The 10,488-nt window shown below is 38.7% G+C and overlaps 1 pseudogene; it reads left to right on the top strand.

The window, feature by feature from the left end:
- The first annotated feature begins 3,393 nt into the window (after positions 1 to 3,393).
- Positions 3,394 to 10,131, top strand: LOC114035672 (annotated as a pseudogene).
- The last annotated feature ends 357 nt before the right edge of the window (positions 10,132 to 10,488 follow it).

The raw sequence follows: 10,488 nt of genomic DNA, 5'->3' as shown, positions 1-10,488 counted from the left end.
TTTGGTGAGAGTAGTCAGAATATGGTATATGTAGGCATACTTACTTGATGTGTTGGTTAGCTTTCATGAACTATTTTTTTCTTTCTTTCTAATTCTGTGTTTCCAGGATCACATTCTAGGTAGAAGACATGGGAGATGTTTGTATGCAAATGAAGGTGATATAAAAATCTAAATACAACAATAAAATGTTTAAGTATCTTTCTAGTATAATATTGTTTTGCTTACTATTGAATCACCAATGGAAATGACAATCCTCATGGTTAAAGTCTTCTTGAGTGAGAAGAATAGGAACAATAAAGGCTCATGTGCCTATTGTAGTACCTATGACAATACAGGTGGCTGTCTCTTGGTGGTTCAAAATAGGTGAGCAAGTGTCACTTGCATGGACAGGATTTGTAATATATGCAGCAGTGTTTTCTTTTTCTACTCTGCAAGAGTAATTTTCTTGCATCTTATACAAAGCTGAAATTGAATCTCTGAAATAGTTTAAATCAGGATGCAAATTTAATCTGAATATGCTGATTTCAAACTGAAATATAAGAACAAGATTCTCCAAGAATGCTGGCACTTCCAACACTTACTCCAGAAAGAGTGTAGATTTTTTTTTTAAGTCTACTCACGTATGCAACTCATAAAGAGAAGAAATTTAAAATCTGGTTGTTTGATTCTATAAAATTATGACATTTCAGAGATTTTTTAAAAATTTCTCTAGAATCAGCCCTGGTTTTGCCCAGGCAATTAAAAAACAAACAAATAAAAGTATTAGAAGTATGATATAGTGGGAAAAAACCTCAAGTGGCTTAACCTTACTGAGTTTTACTTTTCTCATCTGTAATGATGAAGGTGTTGGAATTTAGGAATGTACTAATAAATGTTTAACAACTACCTCTCCTTTTTAAAATGTGTATACACATATTTTTAAGTATAATGTGAATTATTATTATTTTCTCCATTACTTTCTTAAGTCTAGATGATCAATAATTGGTTGTTGCCCTTTATACTTGAAGAAGACCAAAATGACATCACTATGTTGGGATGAGTATACAGTGTGCTTGACTGCGACTGATCAGACCAATATAAGCTCAGAAGGCTCTCCCATGGGTTGAGCACAAATAGTCTATATAAACATTTGGAAGTGGCATGTCTCTAGATTTGCATATCTCATGTTTCTTTTGAGCTACTTAATTCTGCTTTGCTCACAGTGCCTTCTTTGATATGGGCACACTATGCTAGGCAGTCCTGTGACAGTGTCTCCCATGTCTCACAATAAATTCCAAAGTTCTTCAGAAAGACCTTGAGAGTGTCCTTGTATGGCTTCTGACTGCCTCGTGAGCATCTACCTTCTGTGAATTCTCCATTAAATAGTCTTTAGGCAAACGTATGTTTGGCATTCAAACAACATGACCTACCCATTCAACAGAGTTATGCTCTCTGCAGTAGTGTTTGAATATTTGGCAGTTCAACTTGAGAAAGGACCTCAGTGTCTGGTACTTTATCTTGCCAGATGATCTTTAAAACCTTCCTAAGACAATTCAAATGGAAGTGATTCAATTTCCTGGAATGTGCTGATATACTGTCCAGGTTTCATAGACACAAAACAATGAGGTTAACACAATGGCTCTGAAGACCTTCAGTTTGGAAGGCAGCCTAATACCTCTTCTCTCCCACACTTTCCTTTGGAGCTGCCCAAGCACTGAGCTAGCTCTGCCAATGTGTGTATCAATCTCATCATCTATGTGTACATCCTTGGAAATTTTACTAACAAGGTAAGTGAAATTAACCATAGCATTAAAAATTTCTCCATTTGTTGTAACCAATGTTTCCACATGTGGATGGCATGGCAATAGCTGGTGGAGAACCTCTGTTTTCTTGGTGTTAATTGTCAGGCTGAAATTAGCACAACTGGCAGGGGATCGATCCATATTCTGTTTCATCTCAGCCTCAGAGACTACACTGAGTGCACAATTATCTACAAACAAAAAGTTGCATACCAACTCTCAATTTTAGTTGTGGTTTGTAGCCTTTTTGAATTAAATAATTTATCATCAATGAAGTAACTGACCTTGATGTCGTTTTCATCCTTGTTGAAGGCATCTGACAACATCACTGAAAACATCACACTAGAAAGCATGGGACCAAGCACACAGCCCTACTCCATTCCTTTGGTGACTGGAAAAGCACAACAGCATCATCCATTATCCACAACTCATGCAAGCATACTGTCATGAAATTAGCATACAAAAATGTTGAACTTCTCCAGGCAAGCAAATTTTGACATAATTCTCCATAAGCCCTCACAACTGAAAGTATCAAAGGCCTTGTTCAGATTGGTCAATGTTATTACCAATCTCCTTTCAGCTCCTGGCATTTCTCCTGAAGTTGTTGGGGAGCAAAACACCATATCGACCATTCCTCAGCCCTTTCTGAATCCACATTAAATTTCAGGTAGATGACCATCTTCCAGGTGAAGGATCAGCCTGTTAAGGAGGACTCTGCCAAGAATCCTGTAAACAATGACTAAGAGAGAGACCCCCCTGTGATTATCACAGGACAATCTATTTCCTTTACCTTTACAGAGTTGGACAATGGAGATGTCCTTGAACTCCTGAGGGATAACCTCTTCTTGCCATGTAACCTGGAAGATTTCAGTCAGCTTTTGCATGAGTAGTGGACCCCCCCTGCCTTATAGATCTCAGCTGGAATAAAATCATTACCAGGCATTTTGCCACATGAGAGGAGCCTAACGTCATTCAAAACTTCTTTAATTGGAAGTTTGGCCAGAAAGGGATTGACTTCAACCTGAGGTATATGGTCAGTGGCCTCAGCATTGGTTGATGGTCTATTACGAAACTACAGAAATGTTCATCCCATCTCTTCAGGATCATGTCCTTATCACTAATCAATGTGGCTCCATCAGTGCTGAGAAATTGAGATGAACCATAGGTCTTTGGCCCATAAGTAGCTGTCAAGACATCATAAAAGCTCTTTAGATTGTTCAGCACAAAACTGAATTTCTTCTGCCTTCTTACTGAGCCAAGAATCCTGCATCTCTCTAAGCTTCACTTGCACTTTACTTTTGATGGAATTAAACACTGCCTTTGTAGAGATAGATAAACTATCCTACTAGTAAACCCTGTGCTTTTTTTTTTCATTTAGTAACTTGTGAATTTCCCCTTCATTTTCATCAAACCAATCCTGATTATTTTTTTATTTTTCTCGAGTAGATGCTATTATGAGGAATATGGTGAAGCTGGCATAAATTTAACAATCAAATCTAATTTAGTCAACAAGCATGTATGCCTCCCAAAAGGAGTGAATGACAGGCTTACGACAATGCAATTGTTACATGTAGAAAAGTGTCATGCCATCATTATCAGTATATATGTTCCTACCATGACAAACCCCGATGAGGTCAAAGAAAAAATTTATGAAGACATAGAGGCCTTTATCATAAATATGCCAAAAGAGGACAAGCTTGTAATTTCAGGTAATTTTAATACTAGAGTAAGCACAGACTATCAGACATTGACAGAGAGTCTTTGGGAGGAATGGAGTAAAAAACAGCAACAACAATGGTCACTTACTACTAAAGACTTGTGTATCTCATGACCTCCTTATCACCAACATTATCTTCTGTTTTCCTAAATGCAATAAAACTTCATAGATGTACCTTCACAGGAAGTGTAGTCATTTAATAGACTATGTCATTATGTGAAGAAGAGACAGACGGAATATGTGAGCAATAAAGATGATGTGTGCTGAAGAGTGCTGGACAAATCATAGACTTATCCTCCCTAAACTGAACTTTCACATTCAACAAAAGCAGCAGCACTGAGGCAAGACAACCACCAGAAGATTTAATGTCAACAAATTAGAATGCTTCTCCTTGAATAAACAGATTGTTGCTAACTTGGAGGGAAAGCTGAGCCAACACATGGTTGGCCACAGTGGAACAGAAAAGGAATGGGCAGTTTTCAGAGACATGGCATACAACTCCACATGTAGTCAACTAGATAATGAATGAAACAGTATTTCAAGCCCTGATTTGTAAGGTTTGTCCATTTCTGAAGTGTAGATCCTTACATTGAAATTTTAACAATTGGTTCCCACAACCCTAAAAGAGTTAGCTCCAGCATACACGTGGTGGTAGATAGCATGATTTCTAATTCCCCTTCAACTCTGAAGTGAGTCTGTCCTACCCTGAAATTAAAGCAGCATTTGTAGATAAAGCTTGCGTCCTTCCTATCAGTCAGTTCAATATAATAATTCTTCCATTAATTAAAGGCTATCTTGAAATACTGAGAGTTGTTGTCATAAATTTGCTAACAGAAACAATGAACAAGTTAGAAGAGATGACGTGTTTTCCAGGATTTATATTTGTCTCTTTCTTGAAGCCACATGGGGCACTCATAGCATCCACAACTAGAAGGTAACTAAAAGTCTATCCAGTCTTACCTCTTCATTTTACAGAAAGAATATGAACTTGGGGTATTTAGCTGAATTTCTCAAGGCCACATAAAGTGGTCAATATATCAGAGGTAAGATTTAAACCCAAGTCCTCTGACTCTGGAGCCAGTCCTGTTTCTAATGCATCATGAAGCCAAGGGATTCGTCCAAGATAAAAATACAATTGGGGCAGTGGGACTAAATCCCAATTCTACACAATTGAAGACCATTGCTCTTTCCCACCTCTTTTCCCTCTCTTCTAGGTGAGACATAAACTTTTTTCACAAAAAGTATGTTCTTATTCTCTTAGGGTATAGCATTCCTCCTCCACATTCACCATCCTCCTCAACAACATAGAGGCTAAACATAGCTATGGTCAGGTATTCTCTCTTTCATATACTTCAAGGTAACCCTGGAAGTAAGGCAGTCATCCCAAACTTTGGCCCTGATCAGTCTTTGAGAGTGTTGTGTCTGAGTCAATAATACTGTCTTCTCTGCCTTCTCAGCTACTATCAGCACTTGGGAAACTAAAAATTCCCTCATCGTCTCTGGACTCAGACCAATTTTCCTGAAAAAAGTTTGAGACTAGAAACAAGTTTAAAACATTTAGTTAGCAAATAAAAAGCATTCTTCCTGGTCTGTCCATCTACATAAACAAGCAATTTAAGAAGAGAAACTGAAAATGAAGGGTTTTTCTTCTATGGTCAAGTTTCTCACTATTGTTTTTTGCCATTATGAAGTGTTGTCATTAAACAGAGACTGACCTTGGACACAAATTTAGAAAATCTAGAGGTGAACAAAGACACACATACGCGCGTGCACACACACACACACATACACACCCGCTCATTCACAGAAAACTGTTAATCGCATGGTTTTCAGTTTATTCAAGTTTCCTGGTCTCTTTAGCTATTTGGTGTCAGTCACCTTTCAATCCCTTAATTATGATGCCTGTCTCCTTTATTAATACAATTGACCAAAAAAAATGAGCAAATACCAGCTAATGGTTAATTTGTGAAGAACCTTGTCACATAACCATGGTTATAAATAGAGTTATGTGTATGGAGGTAATTAGAAAATCATAAAAACAAAAGTGGAACATGTGTATGGTTATGCTTCTGACAGGTGGTGTGAAGCAATTCTACTAGGTCCTTGGAGGGCCCACATATAATTTGTCACACATCAAAACAAATGGTACATTTAAAAGCACTGTACATATATACTCATAGCATACACTGCTGTGCTATGAGCAGCACTGGAGTTCAGTGTGTTAAATAGAGAAGAATGAACCAATTCTTGGAACAACCATCTGGAGGCACTATAGATACCATCAGGGAGGTAGGTAAAGAAGAGCTGGTGGGATATAGAGGGGTACTTCCAGAAAGGTAGCAAATGTTTCTGGTGTATCACAGAAAGAGGCCTAGAACTACATCCCTAGCACACCAAATGACCCTCCAAAACTGAACTTCAGTCCACTAATCATTTTCTGCTGCTCTCTTCTATTCCTTCCCAACCATCTTTTGCCCCACCCTTGTCAACAATTCAATTCAACACAAATTTATTAAGCATCTATTATATGCAAGGTACTCTATTGGGTGCTGGGGAAGAAAGATAGAAATGAAACAGTCCCTCCTTTCAAAGAGTTTAAATTCTTCTTGAAGAGAAATAATTTGTAAGGATAATTTTTTTTCAGTTGTTTTAGGCACATCTGATTCTTCATGACCTCATGGACCACAGCACACCAATACCGTCCATGGGTTTTTCTCGGCAAAGATACTGGAGTCATTTACCATTTCCTTCTCCAGTAGATTAACACAAACAGAGGTTAAGTGACTTGTCCAGGGTCACATAGCTAGTAAGTGTCTGAGGCCAGATTTGAGCTCAGGTTTTCCTGACTCCAGGTCCAATACTATACAAAGCATTTGGGAGAGACAGAGCCCTCTAACATCTGAGGAGGGGGACTTCTACAAAGGTTTTATGGAGAAAGTAACACTTTAGCTGAGCTTTGAAGGAAGATACAGATTTAAATAAGTAGATTTGATTTGGGAGTGCATTTCTGATATCAGGAATGGCTTGGGCAAACTCATGAAAATGAGAGTCTGAATGTCAAATTCATAGAAAAGCTAGCAGTTCCGGTGGCTAGAACATAGTCAATGAGAAGGATTAAAATGTGTATTAGGGATATAAAGGTAAATTGGACTTAGACTATAGATGTTTTAAATTCCCAGATGAAAAATTGATATTTTATGCTAAAGAAGCACGGAGCCATTAAAGGTTTGCTTGCTTGTTTGTTTTTGCTTATTGTTTGTTTAGCACAGGAATAACAGAGCCAGATTTGTGTTTTAGCAAAATTAATGAAGATGGATTAGATGAGGTGATAACCACCTCAGTGGCCAGAGGACATAGTATTAGATTTGTGGTGAGGAAAACTTGAGCAACAATCCTGACACAGACATTTAATAATCGTATGACCCTGGACAAGTCACTTAAACTCTGAGCTTCAGTTTCCTCATTTTTAAATGGGAATAATCATAGCGTGTTACCTCCCAGAGTTGTTATGAAGTTCAAATAAGACAACACACACAAAGCTCTTTCCAAGTCTTAAAGTGTTACTATGTGTTAACTATTAACAAAATAGTCAAAGAAAAATATAACAAAGCCCTGAATTGGCGCGGTAGCTATATAAATGGAAATGAGACAGCTAATAAAAAATGCCGTGGAGGTAGAACACACAGGACGTAGATGGGGCAATACAAGAGAGGGAAGAGTCTAAGAAGATGAATTTGAAGTTATCAGTCAGGATAAATGTGTGTATAATGGTACCCTAAATGGACATAGTAAAACTTTTAGGAAGGACAAGTTTAAGGAAGAAGATTAGAAGTCATTGGACATACTGAGATTGGACATACTGAGTTTGAGATACCAATGAGACATCCAAATCATATGTAGAAGGCTGTTGGTGATATGAGACTGGTAATCAAGAGACGGATTGGGTGGATTACAGATTTGGGAGTGACTTACACAGAGATGATTGTTGAATCCATTGGAGAGGGTGTGATCATCATGGCAGAGAACAGAGAGAGGGAAAAGAAGAGAGACCAAGACAGGGCTAAGGAAGTGGGGTGATAGGACACTCATGCTTAGGAAACGGGAGGTGAAAGAGCAATCAACAATCAGACAGGTAGGCAAAGAGCTAAGAGAAAATAACCTCTAAAGTATTTTAATGAAGTGTCACATTTGCTAAGTTAGAACTTTTAAAAATCTAAAATGATATGAGATAGCCTGCTATGTTCCAGGGATCATAATCTAATTTCTATGAATTGGAAATTAAAATACACTGTAAAAATGTTCCTTGTAGCATTTCACCACTCTTACTAAATTTGCTAAGTGACATATGTGAAGGTAAAACATTTTGTGGAAAAAGCCCCTGTCTGGAGTTAGAAGACTAGGTTCAAATATTGGTATTTACTATGACATTTTCTCATTTGTCCTAGGGTTTGGGAATTTGGAGAAGAAAAGACCTGATAATACCTGTCTTGCTGTGGATATGCATGATCAAGTAGAATTTCTTGTAGTGGATGCTGAATTTAGGTTGGGAATCAAGAGAAAAGTCAATGACCTACATCCAAACTGGAGAATTGATTGTAGTGCTACTGTTGGTTAACAGATACGGTAGCGATACATATTTAGTAGATTCTGGACCCTGAAAGGTAATAGCTTTTGAGTCTCTTGACCCAGGCAAACCAGATACAGTAAATTGTTTTAATTCTACAACTTCCTACACAGAAACATATGTATTGCCTGTCTTGTCTGACTGTCTTCTCATCTCTTGTCTTTCTTCTCTCATCCTCTGTTCTGTTCTCTTCCTTCCCATTCCCTTCTTTTTTCTTCTTTTCTCTTTTCTCTCTACTTCTCCTTTTCCCTGTATGCCTCTCTTTCTCCATTTCTCTGTCTCTGTCTCTCTTTATCTCTTTCTGCCTCTCTATCTGTTTCTTTCTCTCTCCATGTCACTATTTCTGTTTATCTTTCTTATCTCCCTCTGCCCTGTCTCTGTCCATCTCTCTCTCTCCTTCCCTCCCTTTCTCTCTCTCTCTGTCTCTGTCTGTCTGTCTCTCTCTGTCTCTCACTGCCTCTCTCTGTCGCTCTCTCTGTCTCTCTGTCTCTCTGTCTCTCTGTCTCTGTCTCTGTCTCTGTCTCTGTCTCTCTCTCTCTCTCTCTCTCTCTCTCACACACACACACACACACACACATAATTTTATTCCTGGAGTCACTCATCCCTCTCACCACTCAGCCAGCCCTGATTTCTGCTTATTCTTATCATGGTGACATCTCGATCTTTCTGAGATACACCAACTAATGTGACCTCCTTGAGATCAGAACATTTTTTACTTTTTAAAAAAATCTGATTGTTATTTGTAGATGAAGTTGACACACACTCTTCTAAAAAATTCATGTTATAAGTTTTTATTTTTCCCTGCTTCTGAGATCATCCTCACTACTTGACTCTTATTATTTCGGTCTTTAGGCAGCAAGATTATTAACTACAATGTGACATGAAAAAGTTCTAGGTTTTGAGTGTTAAGTGGGAGAGAAATGTCAAGTAATATCTAGTGTGTCCCTGTAAATCTTATGGAAGCCTTCTACCTCCCACATATGGGAGAAGATAAGATAGAATAAGTTATCCACAAAAAGAGAGGTTCTTGAACTAAAGATCCTACATGAAGTTTCAAGGAGATAATACTGATATTATAAGTTAATTCAAACATCAGAAAGGGCACATGTCCTTATTCCTGAATGTTATTGTTAAAGCAGAGATAATTTCTATATTTCTACACTCAGTTTATCTACTTTTGGTTAGAAATTAGAAGTGAGAGAAAGCGGAGAGGCTTCATGTATTGAACATGTTTCATCTATGTTAAGGTGTGGGCTGCTCTGATAGGGACAGGTCATGGGTTGATTAGTAGATCAGCTACTGGGAAAAATCCACTTGAGATACTGGATCTTGGCTCTCTTCATTGTGACATGGAGTGATCTAGGCCTCTGCAAGAAACCTAAGCCAAGACGGCGATGGAACAGTGGAGGAAGCAATCACTACCCAGGCCAGCCTGGTAGCACAAAAGGCAAACAATACCCTCACGGAGGGAGCACCAATTAGGAACAGCCTCATGACAGATCTAACTGGGGTCAGAGTGGTAGCATCTACAACAACAAGTGGAAACCAGATAAACCTAAAAACAACCTAAAACATGTGGATGGGGCAGCTGCTGTTGGAGTAATTGTGGGAGGGCTTGGTGCTACATGCTGGGGAGTGCTATGACCAGGCCTGTCATGCACTTTGGCAACAATTATTAAGACTGCTATCATGAAAACCAGTATTGCTCCCCCAACCAAGTCATGTACCGACCCATAGACCAGTATAACAAGCAGAACCATTTTGTGAATGACTGCACCAACATCACAGTGAAGCAACACACCACCACCACCACCACCACCACCACCAAAGGGGAGAATTTCAAGGAAACAGATATCAAGATTATAGAGTGCATGGTTGAACAGATGTACATGCAGTACCAGAATGAATACCATGCTGCTCAGCACAGCTATTGCTAGAACATGGAGTTCTTCTCTGCTCTGCCAGTGACCGTCCTCTTCCTCAGCTTCCTTATTTTCCTGATCATGAGCTAAAAAGCCTTCCAATGTTTACTGTCTTAATGTTCATTCTCTTAATCTTTGCAGAAAAGGAAATCCTTCAGTCTGCAAAGGCAGCCCAAATAGCAGCAGTTTTTCATTTCTGTTTGTCTGTCACCCACAGTTTAAGGCCCTTACCACTCATGAACCCTGGGGAAGGTACAGTAGATCCCAAATGCCCAGCCACTGCTTTCCCTCCAAACCATTTTGATCATGCATCTGTCAGATCAGTAACGCCTTTGGCAGCATCCCTTCTGAGGGAGGAGATCATTGGTAACTTCTGGTCCATCTAGACACTTCGGTAGTATAGCAGGTTGAGGCCAAAATAAAAATAATTTCAAAACGTATTTTCCA

Source organism: Vombatus ursinus, unplaced genomic scaffold (assembly GCF_900497805.2).
Source record: "Vombatus ursinus unplaced genomic scaffold, bare-nosed wombat genome assembly UNPS02009205.1, whole genome shotgun sequence".
Classification (NCBI taxonomy): domain Eukaryota; kingdom Metazoa; phylum Chordata; class Mammalia; order Diprotodontia; family Vombatidae; genus Vombatus; species Vombatus ursinus.
The sequence above is the reverse complement of the archived record's forward strand: the minus strand, read 5'-3'. Positions and strand labels throughout refer to the sequence as shown.